Source organism: Hydractinia symbiolongicarpus, chromosome 12, assembly GCF_029227915.1.
Source record: "Hydractinia symbiolongicarpus strain clone_291-10 chromosome 12, HSymV2.1, whole genome shotgun sequence".
In the NCBI taxonomy this organism is placed as follows: domain Eukaryota; kingdom Metazoa; phylum Cnidaria; class Hydrozoa; order Anthoathecata; family Hydractiniidae; genus Hydractinia; species Hydractinia symbiolongicarpus.
Genome location: NC_079886.1, coordinates 214,422 through 230,070, shown reverse-complemented (window position 1 = coordinate 230,070; position 15,649 = coordinate 214,422). Strand labels below are relative to the sequence as shown.

At 34.6% G+C, this 15,649-nt stretch overlaps 1 long non-coding RNA gene across 1 annotated transcript; it reads right to left on the bottom strand.

Annotated features, from left to right (window-relative positions):
• Positions 1 to 8,405: 8,405 nt before the first annotated feature.
• On the bottom strand, positions 8,406 to 13,807 carry LOC130621852 (uncharacterized). The gene is made up of 3 exons (XR_008980944.1): positions 13,651 to 13,807; positions 13,255 to 13,449; positions 8,406 to 9,281 (listed from the first exon to the last, which is right to left on the bottom strand). It is a non-coding gene; the product is annotated as an uncharacterized LOC130621852 (long non-coding RNA).
• Between the last annotated feature and the right edge of the window lie 1,842 nt (positions 13,808 to 15,649).

Here is a 15,649-nt window from a genome sequence, read left to right as displayed (position 1 = left end):
AACGATTTTTTAAATTATTTTTTCACCACTAAAATGCATGAGACTTGTAGTTTTTAAAAATGTTTTCATTTTTGATGAGACGCTGAATAAAAGAAGTTTAATCGCCGGCAAACGAAAACCCGCGATTTCCCGTAAATCCCGTACTCGGCCCGTATAGTCAAAAGTACACAAAAAAAGTACCCAGGGAGTAAACTGATTTTCCAAATGATTTTTTAAATTATTTTTTCACCACTAAAATGCATGAGACTTGTAGTTTTCAAAAATGTTTTCATTTTTGATGAGACGCTGAATAAAAGAAGTTTAATCGTCGGGAAACGAAAACCTGCGATTTCCCGTAAATCCGGTAATCGGCCCGTTTAGTCAAAAGTATACAAATAAAGTACTCAAGGAGTAAACTCATTTCCCGAACGATTTTTTAAATTATTTTTTCACCACTAAAACGCATGAGACTTGTAGTTTTCAAAAATGTTTTCATTTTTGCTGAGACGCTAAATAAAAGAAGTTTAATCGCCGGCAAACGAAAACCCGCGATTTCCCGTAAATCCCGTACTCGGCCCGTATAGTCAAAAGTATACAAAGAAAGTACCCAGGGAGTAAACTCATTTCCCGAACGATTTTTTAAATTATTTTTTCACCACTAAAACGCATGAGACTTGTAGTTTTCAAAAATGTTTTCATTTTTGAGAAGACGCTAAATAAAGGAAGTTTAATCGCCGGCAAACAAAAACCCGCGATTTCCCGTAAATCCCGTAGTCGGCCCGTATAGTCAAAAGTATACAAAGAAAGTAATCAGGGAGTAAACTCATTTCCCGAACGATATTTTAAATTATATTTTCACCACTAAAACGCATGAGACTTAAAGTTTTCAAAAATGTTTTCATTTTTGATGAGACGCTAAATAAAACAACTTTAATCGCCGGCAAACGAAAACCCGCGATCTCCCGTAAATCCCAAACACGACCCGTATAATCAAAAGTATGCAAAGAAAGTACCCAGGGAGTAAACTCATTTCCCGAACGATTTTTTAAATTATTTTTTCACCACTAAAACGCATGAGACTTGTAGTTTTCAAAAATGTTTTCATTTTTGATGAGACGCTAAATAAAAGAAGTTTAATCGCCGGCAAACGAAAACCCGCGATATCCCGTAAATCCCGTACTCGGCCCGTATAGTCAAAAGTATACAAAGAAAGTACCCAGGGAGTAAACTGATTTCCCGAACGATTTTTTAAATTATTTTTTCACCACTAAAACGCATGAGACTTGTAGTTTTCAAAAATGTTTTCATTTTTGAGAAGACGCTAAATAAAGGAAGTTTAATCGCCGGCAAACAAAAACCCGCGATTTCCCGTAAATCCCGTAGTCGGCCCGTATAGTCAAAAGTATACAAAGAAAGTAATCAGGGAGTAAACTCAATTCCCGAACGATTTTTTAAATTATTTTTTCACCACTAAAACGCATGAGACTTGTAGTTTTCAAAAATGTTTTCATTTTTGATGAGACGCTAAATAAAAGAAGTTTAATCGCCGGCAAACGAAAACCCGCGTTTTCCCGTAAATCCCGTACTCGGCCCGTATAGTCAAAAGTATACAAATAAAGTACTCAATGAGTAAACTCATTTCCCGAACGATTTTTTAAATTATTTTTTCACCACTAAAACGCATGAGCCTTGTAGTTTTCAAAAATGTTTTCATTTTTGATGAGACGCTAAATAAAAGAAGTTTCATCGCCGCCAAACGAAAACCCGCGATTTCCCGTAAATCCCGTACTCGGCCCGTATAGTCAAAAGTATACAAAGAAAGTACCCAGGGAGTAAACTCATTTCCCGAACGATTTTTTAAATTATTTTTTCACCAATAAAACGCATGAGACTTGTAGTTTTCAAAAATGTTTTCATTTTTGAGAAGACGCTAAATAAAGGAAGTTTAATCGCCGGCAAACAAAAACCCGCGATTTCCCGTAAATCCCGTAGTCGGCCCGTATAGTCAAAAGTATACAAAGAAAGTAATCAGGGAGTAAACTCATTTCCCGAACGATATTTTAAATTATATTTTCACCACTAAAACGCATGAGACTTAAAGTTTTCAAAAATGTTTTCATTTTTGATGAGACGCTAAATAAAACAACTTTAATCGCCGGCAAACGAAAACCCGCGATCTTCCGTAAATCCCAAACACGACCCGTATAATCAAAAGTATGCAAAGAAAGTACCCAGGGAGTAAACTCATTTCCCGAACGATTTTTTAAATTATTTTTTCACCACTAAAACGCATGAGACTTGTAGTTTTCAAAAATGTTTTCATTTTTGATGAGACGCTAAATAAAAGAAGTTTAATCGCCGGCAAACGAAAACCCGCGATATCCCGTAAATCCCGTACTCGGCCCGTATAGTCAAAAGTATACAAAGAAAGTACGCAGGGAGTAAACTGATTTCCCGAACGATTTTTTAAATTATTTTTTCACCACTAAAACGCATGAGACTTGTAGTTTTCAAAAATGTTTTCATTTTTGAGAAGACGCTAAATAAAGGAAGTTTAATCGCCGGCAAACAAAAACCCGCGATTTCCCGTAAATCCCGTAGTCGGCCCGTATAGTCAAAAGTATACAAAGAAAGTAATCAGGGAGTAAACTCAATTCCCGAACGATTTTTTAAATTATTTTTTCACCACTAAAACGCATGAGACTTGTAGTTTTCAAAAATGTTTTCATTTTTGATGAGACGCTAAATAAAAGAAGTTTAATCGCCGGCAAACGAAAACCCGCGTTTTCCCGTAAATCCCGTACTCGGCCCGTATAGTCAAAAGTATACAAATAAAGTACTCAATGAGTAAACTCATTTCCCGAACGATTTTTTAAATTATTTTTTCACCACTAAAACGCATGAGCCTTGTAGTTTTCAAAAATGTTTTCATTTTTGATGAGACGCTAAATAAAAGAAGTTTCATCGCCGCCAAACGAAAACCCGCGATTTCCCGTAAATCCCGTACTCGGCCCGTATAGTCAAAAGTATACAAAGAAAGTACCCAGGGAGTAAACTCATTTCCCGAACGATTTTTTAAATTATTTTTTCACCAATAAAACGCATGAGACTTGTAGTTTTCAAAAATGTTTTCATTTTTGATGAGACGCTAAATAAAAGAAGTTTAATCGCCGGCAAACGAAAACCTGCGATTTCCCGTAAATCCCGTACTCGGCCCGTATAGTCAAAAGTATACAAAGAAAGTACCCAGGGAGTAAACTCATTTCCCGAACGATTTTTTAAATTATTTTTTCACCACTAAAACGCATGAGACTTAAAGTTTTCAAAAATGTTTTCATTTTTGATGTGACGCTAAATAAAACAAGTTTAATCGCCGGCAAACGAAAACCCGCGATTTCCCGTAAATCCCAAACACCACCCGTATAATCAAAGGTATACAAAGAAAGTACCCAGGGAGTAAACTCATTTCCCGAACGATTTTTTAAATTATTTTTTCACCACTAAAACGCATGAGACTTGTAGTTTTCAAAAATGTTTTCATTTTTGATGAGACGCTAAATAAAAGAAGTTTAATCGCCGGCAAACGAAAACCTGCGATTTCCCGTAAATCCCGTACACAAAAAAGTACCCAGGGAGTAAACTCATTTCCCGAACGATATTTTAAATTATATTTTCACCACTAAAACGCATGAGACTTGTAGTTTTCAAAAATGTTTTCATTTTGGATGAGACGCTAAATAAAAGAAGTTTAATCGCCGGCAAACGAAAACCCGCGATTTCCCGTAAATCCCGTACTCGGCCCGCATAGTCAAAAGTATACAAAGAAAGTACTCAATGAGTAAACTCATTTCCCGAACGATTTTTTAAATTATTTTTTCACCACTAAAACGCATGAGACTTGTAGTTTTCAAAAATGTTTTCATTTTTGATGAGACGCTAAATAAAAGAAGTTTAATCGCCGGCAAACGAAAACCCGCGATTTCCCGTAAATCCCGTACTCGGCCCGTATAGTCAAAAGTACACAAAAAAGTACCCAGGGAGTAAACTGATTTTCCAAATGATTTTTTAAATTATTTATTCACCACTAAAATGCATGAGACTTGTAGTTTTCAAAAATGTTTTCATTTTGAATGAGACGCTAAATAAAAGAAGTTTAATCGCCGGCAAACGAAAACCCGCGATTTCCCGTAAATCCCGTACTCGGCCCGTATAGTCAAAAGTATACAAAGAAAGTACTCAATGAGTAAACTCATTTCCCGAACGATTTTTTAAATTATTTTTTCACCACTAAAACGCATGAGACTTGTAGTTTTCAAAAATGTTTTCATTTTTGAGAAGACGCTAAATAAAAGAAGTTTAATCGCCGGCAAACGAAAACCCGCGATTTCCCGTAAATCCCGTACTCAGCCCGTATAGTCAAAAGTATACAAAGAAAGTACTCAGGGAGTAAACTCATTTCCCGAACGATATTTTATATTATATTTTCACCATTAAAGCGCATGAGACTTAAAGTTTTCAAAAATGTTTTCATTTTTGATGTGACGCTAAAAAAACAAGTTTAATCGCCGGCAAACGAAAACCCGCGATTTCCCGTAAATCCCAAACACGACCCGTATAATCAAAAGTATACAAAGAAAGTACCCAGGGAGTAAACTCATTTCCCGAACGTTTTTTTAAATTATTTTTTCACCACTAAAACACATGAGACTTGTAGTTTTTAAAAATGTTTTCATTTTTGATGAGACGCTGAATAAAAGAAGTTTAATCGCCGGCAAACGAAAACCCGCGATTTCCCGTAAATCCCGTACTCGGCCCGTATAGTCAAAAGTACACAAAAAAAGTACCCAGGGAGTAAACTGATTTTCCAAATGATTTTTTAAATTATTTTTTCACCACTAAAATGCATGAGACTTGTAGTTTTCAAAAATGTTTTCATTTTTGATGAGACGCTAAATAAAAGAAGTTTAATCGCCGGCAAACGAAAACCCGCGATTTCCCGTAAATCCCGTACTCGGCCCGTATAGTCAAAAGTATACAAAGAAAGTACCCAGAGAGTAAACTCATTTCCCGAACGATTTTTTAAATTATTTTTTCACCAATAAAACGCATGAGACTTGTAGTTTTCAAAAATGTTTTCATTTTTGATTAGACGCTAAATAAAAGAAGTTTAATCGCCGGCAAACGAAAACCTGCGATTTCCCGTAAATCCCGTACTCGGCCCGTATAGTCAAAAGTATACAAAGAAAGTACCCAGGGAGTAAACTCATTTCCCGAACGATTTTTTAAATTATTTTTTCACCACTAAAACGCATGAGACTTGTAGTTTTCAAAAATGTTTTCATTTTTGAGAAGACGCTAAATAAAGGAAGTTTAATCGCCGGCAAACAAAAACCCGCGATTTCCCGTAAATCCCGTAGTCGGCCCGTATAGTCAAAAGTATACAAAGAAAGTACTCAGGGAGTAAACTCATTTCCCGAACGATATTTTATATTATATTTTCACTATTAAAACGCATGATACTTAAAGTTTTCAAAAATGTTTTCATTTTTGATGTGACGCTAAAAAAACAAGTTTAATCGCCGGCAAACGAAAACCCGCGATTTCCCGTAAATCCCGTACTCGGCCCGTATAGTCAAAAGTACACAAAAAAGTACCCAGGGAGTAAACTGATTTTCCAAATGATTTTTTAAATTATTTATTCACCACTAAAATGCATGAGACTTGTAGTTTTCAAAAATGTTTTCATTTTGAATGAGACGCTAAATAAAAGAAGTTTAATCGCCGGCAAACGAAAACCCGCGATTTCCCGTAAATCCCGTACTCGGCCCGTATAGTCAAAAGTATACAAAGAAAGTACTCAATGAGTAAACTCATTTCCCGAACGATTTTTTAAATTATTTTTTCACCACTAAAACGCATGAGATTTGTAGTTTTCAAAAATGTTTTCATTTTTGAGAAGACGCTAAATAAAAGAAGTTTAATCGCCGGCAAACGAAAACCCGCGATTTCCCGTAAATCCCGTACTCAGCCCGTATAGTCAAAAGTATACAAAGAAAGTACTCAGGGAGTAAACTCATTTCCCGAACGATATTTTATATTATATTTTCACCATTAAAACGCATGAGACTTAAAGTTTTCAAAAATGTTTTCATTTTTGATGTGACGCTAAAAAAACAAGTTTAATCGCCGGCAAACGAAAACCCGCGATTTCCCGTAAATCCCAAACACGACCCGTATAATCAAAAGTATACAAAGAAAGTACCCAGGGAGTAAACTCATTTCCCGAACGATTTTTTAAATTATTTTTTCACCACTAAAACGCATGAGACTTGTAGTTTTTAAAAATGTTTTCATTTTTGATGAGACGCTGAATAAAAGAAGTTTAATCGCCGGCAAACGAAAACCCGCGATTTCCCGTAAATCCCGTACTCGGCCCGTATAGTCAAAAGTACACAAAAAAAGTACCCAGGGAGTAAACTGATTTTCCAAATGATTTTTTAAATTATTTTTTCACCACTAAAATGCATGAGACTGGTAGTTTTCAAAAATGTTTTCATTTTTGATGAGACGCTAAATAAAAGAAGTTTAATCGCCGGCAAACGAAAACCCGCGATTTCCCGTAAATCCCGTACTCGGCCCGTATAGTCAAAAGTATACAAAGAAAGTACCCAGGGAGTAAACTCATTTCCCGAACGATTTTTTAAATTATTTTTTCACCAATAAAACGCATGAGACTTGTAGTTTTCAAAAATGTTTTCATTTTTGATTAGACGCTAAATAAAAGAAGTTTAATCGCCGGCAAACGAAAACCTGCGATTTCCCGTAAATCCCGTACTCGGCCCGTATAGTCAAAAGTATACAAAGAAAGTACCCAGGGAGTAAACTCATTTCCCGAACGATTTTTTAATTTATTTTTTCACCACTAAAACGCATGAGACTTGTAGTTTTCAAAAATGTTTTCATTTTTGAGAAGACGCTAAATAAAGGAAGTTTAATCGCCGGCAAACAAAAACCCGCGATTTCCCGTAAATCCCGTAGTCGGCCCGTATAGTCAAAAGTATACAAAGAAAGTACTCAGGGAGTAAACTCATTTCCCGAACGATATTTTATATTATATTTTCACTATTAAAACGCATGAGACTTAAAGTTTTCAAAAAAGTTTTCATTTTTGATGTGACGCTAAAAAAACAAGTTTAATCGCCGGCAAACGAAAACCCGCGATTTCCCGTAAATCCCGTACTCGGCCCGTATAGTCAAAAGTACACAAAAAAGTACCCAGGGAGTAAACTGATTTTCCAAATGATTTTTTAAATTATTTTTTCACCACTAAAATGCATGAGACCTGTAGTTTTCAAAAATGTTTTCATTTTGGATGAGACGCTAAATAAAAGAAGTTTAATCGCCGGCAAACGAAAACCCGCGATTTCCCGTAAATCCCGTACTCGGCCCGTATAGTCAAAAGTATACAAAGAAAGTACTCAATAAGTAAACTCATTTCCCGAACGATTTTTTAAATTATTTTTTCACCATTAAAACGCATGAGACTTGTAGTTTTCAAAATTGTTTTCATTTTTGAGAAGACGCTAAATAAAAGAAGTTTAATCGCCGGCAAACGAAAACCCGCGATTTCCCGTAAATCCCGTACTCGGCCCGTATAGTCAAAAGTATACAAAGAAAGTACTCAGGGAGTAAACTCATTTCCCGAACGATATTTTATATTATATTTTCACCATTAAAACGCATGAGACTTAAAGTTTTCAAAAATGTTTTCATTTTTGATGTGACGCTAAATAAAACAAGTTTAATCGCCGGCAAACGAAAACCCGCGATTTCCCGTAAATCCCGTACTCGGCCCGTATAGTCAAAAGTACACAAAAAAAGTACCCAGGGAGTAAACTGATTTTCCAAATGATTTTTTAAATTATTTTTTCACCACTAAAATGCATGAGACTTGTAGTTTTCAAAAATGTTTTCATTTTTGATGAGACGCTGAATAAAAGAAGTTTAATCGTCGGCAAACGAAAACACGCGATTTCCCGTAAATCCGGTAATCGGCCCGTATAGTCAAAAGTATACAAATAAAGTACTCAATGAGTAGGCTGTTCAGGTCAAATTTTTCTATGCGCCGCTCGACCTTCTAGCCGTATGCAACGTTTTCTACATTTCTATACGGTTTCAACGAGGGGTCGCGCAACTCCTAACTCCAAGCCATTCTCTAGTTATTGTTATTTTTATGATAGATAGTATAGCCCTTTTTTGTTGCGTTTTTCGGCCAATTTCGCAACAAAACACGGCACAAAGACGGGGGTCATGTATAGGTTTTTTTTCACAATTTCTATCTTTAAAAATCAATAACTCCAGATTGAGACATGGTAAGAACTTAAAATTTTTACAGTAGATAGTATATTTGTAAAAGAAAAAATATATTAATTTTTGATGGTTTATTTTTAGAAATGACGTAATGATGACGTCATAGCTCAAATATTACTACAAATTGCTCTAAAAGCGCAAGAAAGTATACAACAACCAGTAAACAATTTTATAAACTGTAATCTTAACGTTAAACAAAGTTCATTAGAGTGTACGAAATTTCGGACAAGGGTGTAAATTTGCAGACCAGATAGAAAAAATGACGTCATAGTTGAAAAAATCTTTCCAAATTGATGAAAATGCAAAAAAGTTCACAGGAACATAATAAAACACCACAAATTAGTAACTATTCAAAAATTATACAAACACTCTTAAGGAGTACAAATATCTGACAAGAGTGTAATTTGCAGACCAGATAGAAAAAATGACGTCATAGTTGAAAAAATCTTTCCAAATTGATGAAAATGCGAAAAAAATTCACAGGAACATAATAAAACACCACAAATTAGTAACTATTCAAAAATTTTACAAACACTCTTGAAGAGTACAAAATATTTGACAAGAGTGTAATTTGCAGACCAGATAGTAAAAATGATGCTGTAGCTCAAAAATAACATAAAATCAATGTATAAAAGCAAAACAATTATACAATAACCGGCAAAAATGTTTATAAACTGTAATCTTAACATTGAGAGACTTCATAGAAATGTACGAAATTTATATTTTTGCAGACCAGCCAGAGAAAATAACGTAATAGCTGAAAAGATATTTCAAATTTAAGGAAATGTAAAAAGAAAGTCCACAGGAACCACTGTAAAACACTAAGTTGGTAACTATAAAACTTTGACAAACACTCTTAAAGCTTGCAAAATATTTGACAGAGTATAAATATGCAGACCAGATGAAAATGGAACAACTGCACCTTTTAGCACCTAAATAAAAAAAAGAACGCAAAATATTAAGCTACCATAAGTGCTAAATGTTTTAATAGAACAATATATACCACATGTCACAAGTTGACAAAACAATGATCCTCAAAGGAAGAAGTTTTTGCCATAAAAAAGTTCCACGGTTTGAACGAAATACATTACCACAAAAATTTCTTCCCTCAAATATATAACTATACTATAACTAACTATATTCTAAGATAACATAATAACGTCTCCCTTCTCAAAATCTAAAATTATTGGAAAACTCCAAACTGTCTCAGGTTCTGACTCATATACTACATTAAACAACGTGCGTTTAGGATTGGAATGTCGTTTTGCTACACTTAGAATTTCCCCTTTACACCAATATGCATCCTCTTCATCTTCTTCCTTTAAATGATGCCGTATGTGTAAACCAACTAAACAATCAGGGTCTTTGATGAAGGAAGGGAGTTTGTTGCTTTTTTGTTGTTCAGACAGTTTTTTCATCCTTTCTTTCTTGATCTTTTCCATCAGTTCCTTTTTTTGGGTTGCAACTACTTCATCTCTATCTTCCTTCGACTTCAGGTTATCCTTTGTTACCTTTTCTGCAGATGATGAAAATGTTACATGCATGATTTTAACAAAGTTTTCAAGAAGCTCTTCCCAAGACAAATCAACTCTTTTGTTTCCACTCTGTTTTGTTTTGTTAAACAATTTGGAATTGCATTTGAAAGGCATAACATGCCTGTAAAAATTCATTTGCGCTAGCAAAACTTCTGCACGTTTTTGTGATGATATATCCATGATGTTTTTTTTCAGTTCATCAACAGATATCCAAGCCTGGACATTTAGCTCAAGCAATTTGTTAAAAGCTTCCACTTTCTTCAATGCTATTTTCTCTTCAGCTTTCTTTTTCATATCTTGTTTAGCAAGCAATTTCCTTTTCCTCTCCTCCAACAGTTCTTTTCTCCTTGATTTATACTTCGCCTTCATTTTTTCCACATTATGTCTGGCTGATTCCATCATACTTTTTTTCTCATCATAAGACTTCTGTTCAAACCAATCAAGTGTTTTGTTACGCGACCACATGGTTAAAGCCTGCAATGTTTCAACATTGGCACTTGGCTTCGTTTTCACTAACAAATCCAAAATTGCAAAGTCACTTTCAGAAGCCTTATTGGTTACTGGTACAATTGATGACGTCTCCTTTATTATCTGACTGGGGCTCCAGTACTTTCCTCCAGGCAGTTGATCCTTACATTGACGCTCTAAGATGATGAGAATTGCATGGCAAATAATTTCAAGGGCTTGCTGTGTTAGAATATCCAATTCATCATCACCTGTATCCTCAAATAGCTTGATAAATAATTCATCTTTGTTGTGTACAATAATACCATCCTCTTGGAAAATATGACTGCCAGATAGAAGTGATGAACAATTGTTGCAGAGTGCAGATAGTTTGACTTTAAGTTGTAACAGGTATGGATTTATTTCGAGGATACTTTCACAAGACTCTATTAATCGCCACAATGGACCAGTCAATAATTTATCAATAATGCCAAGTGCTCTGACTTCACTAAGAAACAACTTATTTGATACGTCTTCATTTACAGCTTTCAGTAAATTATTAGGATCAGGCCATGATGAAAGAAAAGATACGACTGCATCACGATGGTAATATAATGCAGCAGCGTTATAAAACAATATGTTAAAACGATTTCCAATAAATGGTACAAAGTAAGATTTCTGATTGCGACCAGCTAAAAACGAGTTAAAATACGATGCTACTCCACATTCGTCACTTCCACGCACATGAAAAGCTTTACAAGCTGTACGCACTAATCTAGAAGCAGAAGATTCTTTTGCACTATTGAAGGCAAATACTGTTTCATAGTCATCACAGAGGACCATTCTCTCAAATGAATGCAGAACTTTATCTGCCTCTGAGGCAAAATTTGCCAGAAGATGTAATTTGCAAAAGAAATTTCCCATATCGGTCATGTCCGTTTTTTGTGTTTCGCTTAAATAATTCCAGTTTTCTACAACATTTGGTAATAATTTTTCCCTTAAAGATTTCAGTTGTGAGTTAAATAAAGGATTAATAGGGCCAAGATCCGACATTGTAGATTTGATTGATGTGACAAGCCGGGAAAAATTTGCATCCTTGTCACATTCTTTCAGAATGTCACACATGTCATCAATTGTGTCAGTAAAATTTTTCATTACTATTGCCGCATCGCCACCTGCAACTTCTGATAATCCAAATGTTAAAGTTTTTCCTTTCGATGTTGTAATCTGAAAATTTTGATAATGTTTATGGTATTTTGATGTACCATCTCCATGTAAACAATTACCAAACGCCTCCTTGTCATTATCAATCATTGCTTCTGCAACCTGTAATTGTGCTAAAATTAATGCTTCTTGCATTAAATGACTTTTTAAACCTTGTGAAGGCAACCTGTCAACCCTTTTTTTTGCAAGTTTTTCAAGTACAACCTTGATCACATCATTTACCTTTCCCATGCTGACATTCAAGGAAAGTAATTCCATAACAACTTCTCTTATTTCGTCTGAATAACGACCACCTTCAAATGTTACAATTTCATTGTCGTTTAATAACGAAACGAGCATTTGCAAATCACGATTTTCTTCAGTAAGTTGCTTCATGTTTGTACAGAGTTTGTCATAATCACTTTTTAAACACTTCATATCATTCACTTCTTTGTGGTCAATCAATTTTTTCTGGTTTTCAATTTTTAACAACAAACTGTGCGTCTTTCTTTTCAGTTTTGCTTTCTCATTCCGCAGATCATCAACTATAGTTTCACTGTTTTCTAATTTATCATTGAGTCTGTTCAAGTTTACTTTCATGTCATCCAACTCATCACTTTTATTCTCAGTACCAGATATCAATTCAGCTATTTCTGATTCCATTTTATTAATTTTATCATCTCTGTTTTTAATTTTCTTTGATAAATTTCTCAATTTATCTGCCCTCGCTTTGCTATTATCTTTAAATTTCAATTCCACATTTCTAAGTTTTTCCTCTACTTCAAGATAATTGTTCTTTATACGACGATATTCTGCTGTCAACTTATTTTCATCCTTCATTGCTACAAATAACTCGTTACTAAGTTTCTTAACCTCTTTGACTTGTGTGTTGTATTGAATTTCTAATTCTTGAAAATTTTCGCACTTTCTTTTTAAACTTTTGTTTTCCTCCTTTAATTGTTTCATTTTCTCTTTAAACAAAACTTCATTTCTAGAACTAGCCGCATCAATAGATCGCTGATGTGGGGTAATTTGCACTGGAACACTAAACTCAGCTTCCAACAAAGTTTCTATAGCAGAATTAGCTTTCCTTTTTTTCAGACCATTTACTTTCTCTACTAGTCTTTTAACTTTTGTATATAACGCTTTTTCTGGACATGTTATTTCAACACCAAGTAAAACAAATCCATCACTTACTTCTTTAATGCTTTTTTCATTCAATGAAGAAAAAAGATCATAAACTTGTTTATTTTTAATACTCATTTTTAAAGCTGAAAATATATCAAGCGAAACTGCACTAATAATTTTATTGTCTAACATAAGCTGCAAAACTTTTAACCAATGCATATTATTTTTAAAATACCATTCCTACCTAGACTGTGTATTATCTGCCTTTCTAGTTTACGTCAGCAATTATGATATAGCTATACATACTAAACAATGGAATATTTACAAAAATAACATTATATAATCATTATCTCTTCAATTATTATCTAAATCTTGCTTTTTAAAACAGTATAAGCTAGCTATAAAGTAACCTACTCTGACTCTTAGCTAACTTTAGGCCTGGAAAGTTGGAAGAGAGGCGTTTTTGTAAAAAAGAATAATGGTAAACAGTAAACAGTTTGCAAGTAACAAATTGGTATCTGGAATCAACAAATTTCCAAGCCTAATACTTTAAGTGTTTAAAAACCAAATCACACTAGTAGTAAGCAAAATATACCTTTATCTATTAACCACACAGTGGTATGGAATAATTAAACACAACATCACACACTCCATCTTCTGGTCCACTACTTCGGCTAATATATATATAGCTAGGTAGCTAGCTAGCTTTGGTGCTTTAGTTTAGTAGCTGTGTCTAATGTTAACTGGAATATCTAGCACATAGCCATGATTAATAGCCATCATTCCAAGACTATAAATTATATAATAAAATAAAATAAATAAAAAGTCGAAATTCGTTGTTGCACTGCAGCAAGTCACATAGAACTTTAAGACGGGGGTTCGATATAAACAAAAAATGCTTTTTCTCCAGATTTGTCATGCAGGAAAGTTAGGAATAAGAATAGAAATTGAAAGTATATTTTTAATATAAACTAATTTCAAGTGAGACTACCTGATACGTCATGCACTTTCCTCTGTTTGCGCCAAGTTTACATTTCCCTCGTCGAAATCTGAATACACTGTTGGTCGTTTAAACAAGTCTCATTCAAAAAAACAAATTTAAGGTACTTAACAATCACTATCTGCCCATACACCATCTGTCTTAAGCGAAATAGGTGCCGAATTCGACGATTTAAAATAAGTGCCATCACGCGTAATAACAAAATACGCGTTGCCGTGTGCGAGCTTGTTTTAAGCTGAATTTCCGAACACGGCAAAAAGTCACGTGACTGAACAGCCTACAATGAGTAAACTCATTTCCCGAACGATTTTTTAAATTATTTTTTCACCACTAAAACGCATGAGACTTGTAGTTTTCAAAAATGTTTTCATTTTTGCTGAGACGCTAAATAAAAGAAGTTTAATCGCCGGCAAACGAAAACCCGCGATTTCCCGTAAATCCCGTACTCGGCCCGTATAGTCAAAAGTATACAAAGAAAGTACCCAGGGAGTAAACTCATTTCCCGAACGATTTTTTAAATTATTTTTTCACCACTAAAACGCATGAGACTTGTAGTTTTCAAAAATGTTTTCATTTTTGAGAAGACGCTAAATAAAGGAAGTTTAATCGCCGGCAAACAAAAACCCGCGATTTCCCGTAAATCCCGTAGTCGGCCCGTATAGTCAAAAGTATACAAAGAAAGTAATCAGGGAGTAAACTCATTTCCCGAACGATATTTTAAATTATATTTTCACCACTAAAACGCATGAGACTTAAAGTTTTCAAAAATGTTTTCATTTTTGATGAGACGCTAAATAAAACAACTTTAATCGCCGGCAAACGAAAACCCGCGATCTCCCGTAAATCCCAAACACGACCCGTATAATCAAAAGTATGCAAAGAAAGTACCCAGGGAGTAAACTCATTTCCCGAACGATTTTTTAAATTATTTTTTCACCACTAAAACGCATGAGACTTGTAGTTTTCAAAAATGTTTTCATTTTTGATGAGACGCTAAATAAAAGAAGTTTAATCGCCGGCAAACGAAAACCCGCGATATCCCGTAAATCCCGTACTCGGCCCGTATAGTCAAAAGTATACAAAGAAAGTACCCAGGGAGTAAACTGATTTCCCGAACGATTTTTTAAATTATTTTTTCACCACTAAAACGCATGAGACTTGTAGTTTTCAAAAATGTTTTCATTTTTGAGAAGACGCTAAATAAAGGAAGTTTAATCGCCGGCAAACAAAAACCCGCGATTTCCCGTAAATCCCGTAGTCGGCCCGTAAAGTCAAAAGTATACAAAGAAAGTAATCAGGGAGTAAACTCAATTCCCGAACGATTTTTTAAATTATTTTTTCACCACTAAAACGCATGAGACTTGTAGTTTTCAAAAATGTTTTCATTTTTGATGAGACGCTAAATAAAAGAAGTTTAATCGCCGGCAAACGAAAACCCGCGATTTCCCGTAAATCCCGTACTCGGCCCGTATAGTCAAAAGTATACAAATAAAGTACTCAATGAGTAAACTCATTTCCCGAACGATTTTTTAAATTATTTTTTCACCACTAAAACGCATGAGACTTGTAGTTTTCAAAAATGTTTTCATTTTTGATGAGACGCTAAATAAAAGAAGTTTAATCGCCGGCAAACGAAAACCTGCGATTTCCCGTAAATCCCGTACTCGGCCCGTATAGTCAAAAGTATACAAAGAAAGTACCCAGGGAGTAAACTCATTTCCCGAACGATTTTTTAAATTATTTTTTCACCACTAAAACGCATGAGACTTGTAGTTTTCAAAAATGTTTACATTTTTGATGAGACGCTGAATAAAAAAAGTTTAATCGCCGGCAAACGAAAACCCGCGATTTCCCGTAAATCCGGTATTCGACCCGTATAGTCAAAAGTATACAAAGAAAGTTTCCAGGTAGTAAACTCATTTCCCGAACGATTTTTTAAATTATATTTTCACCACTAAAACGCATGAGACTTGTAGTTTTCAAAAATGTT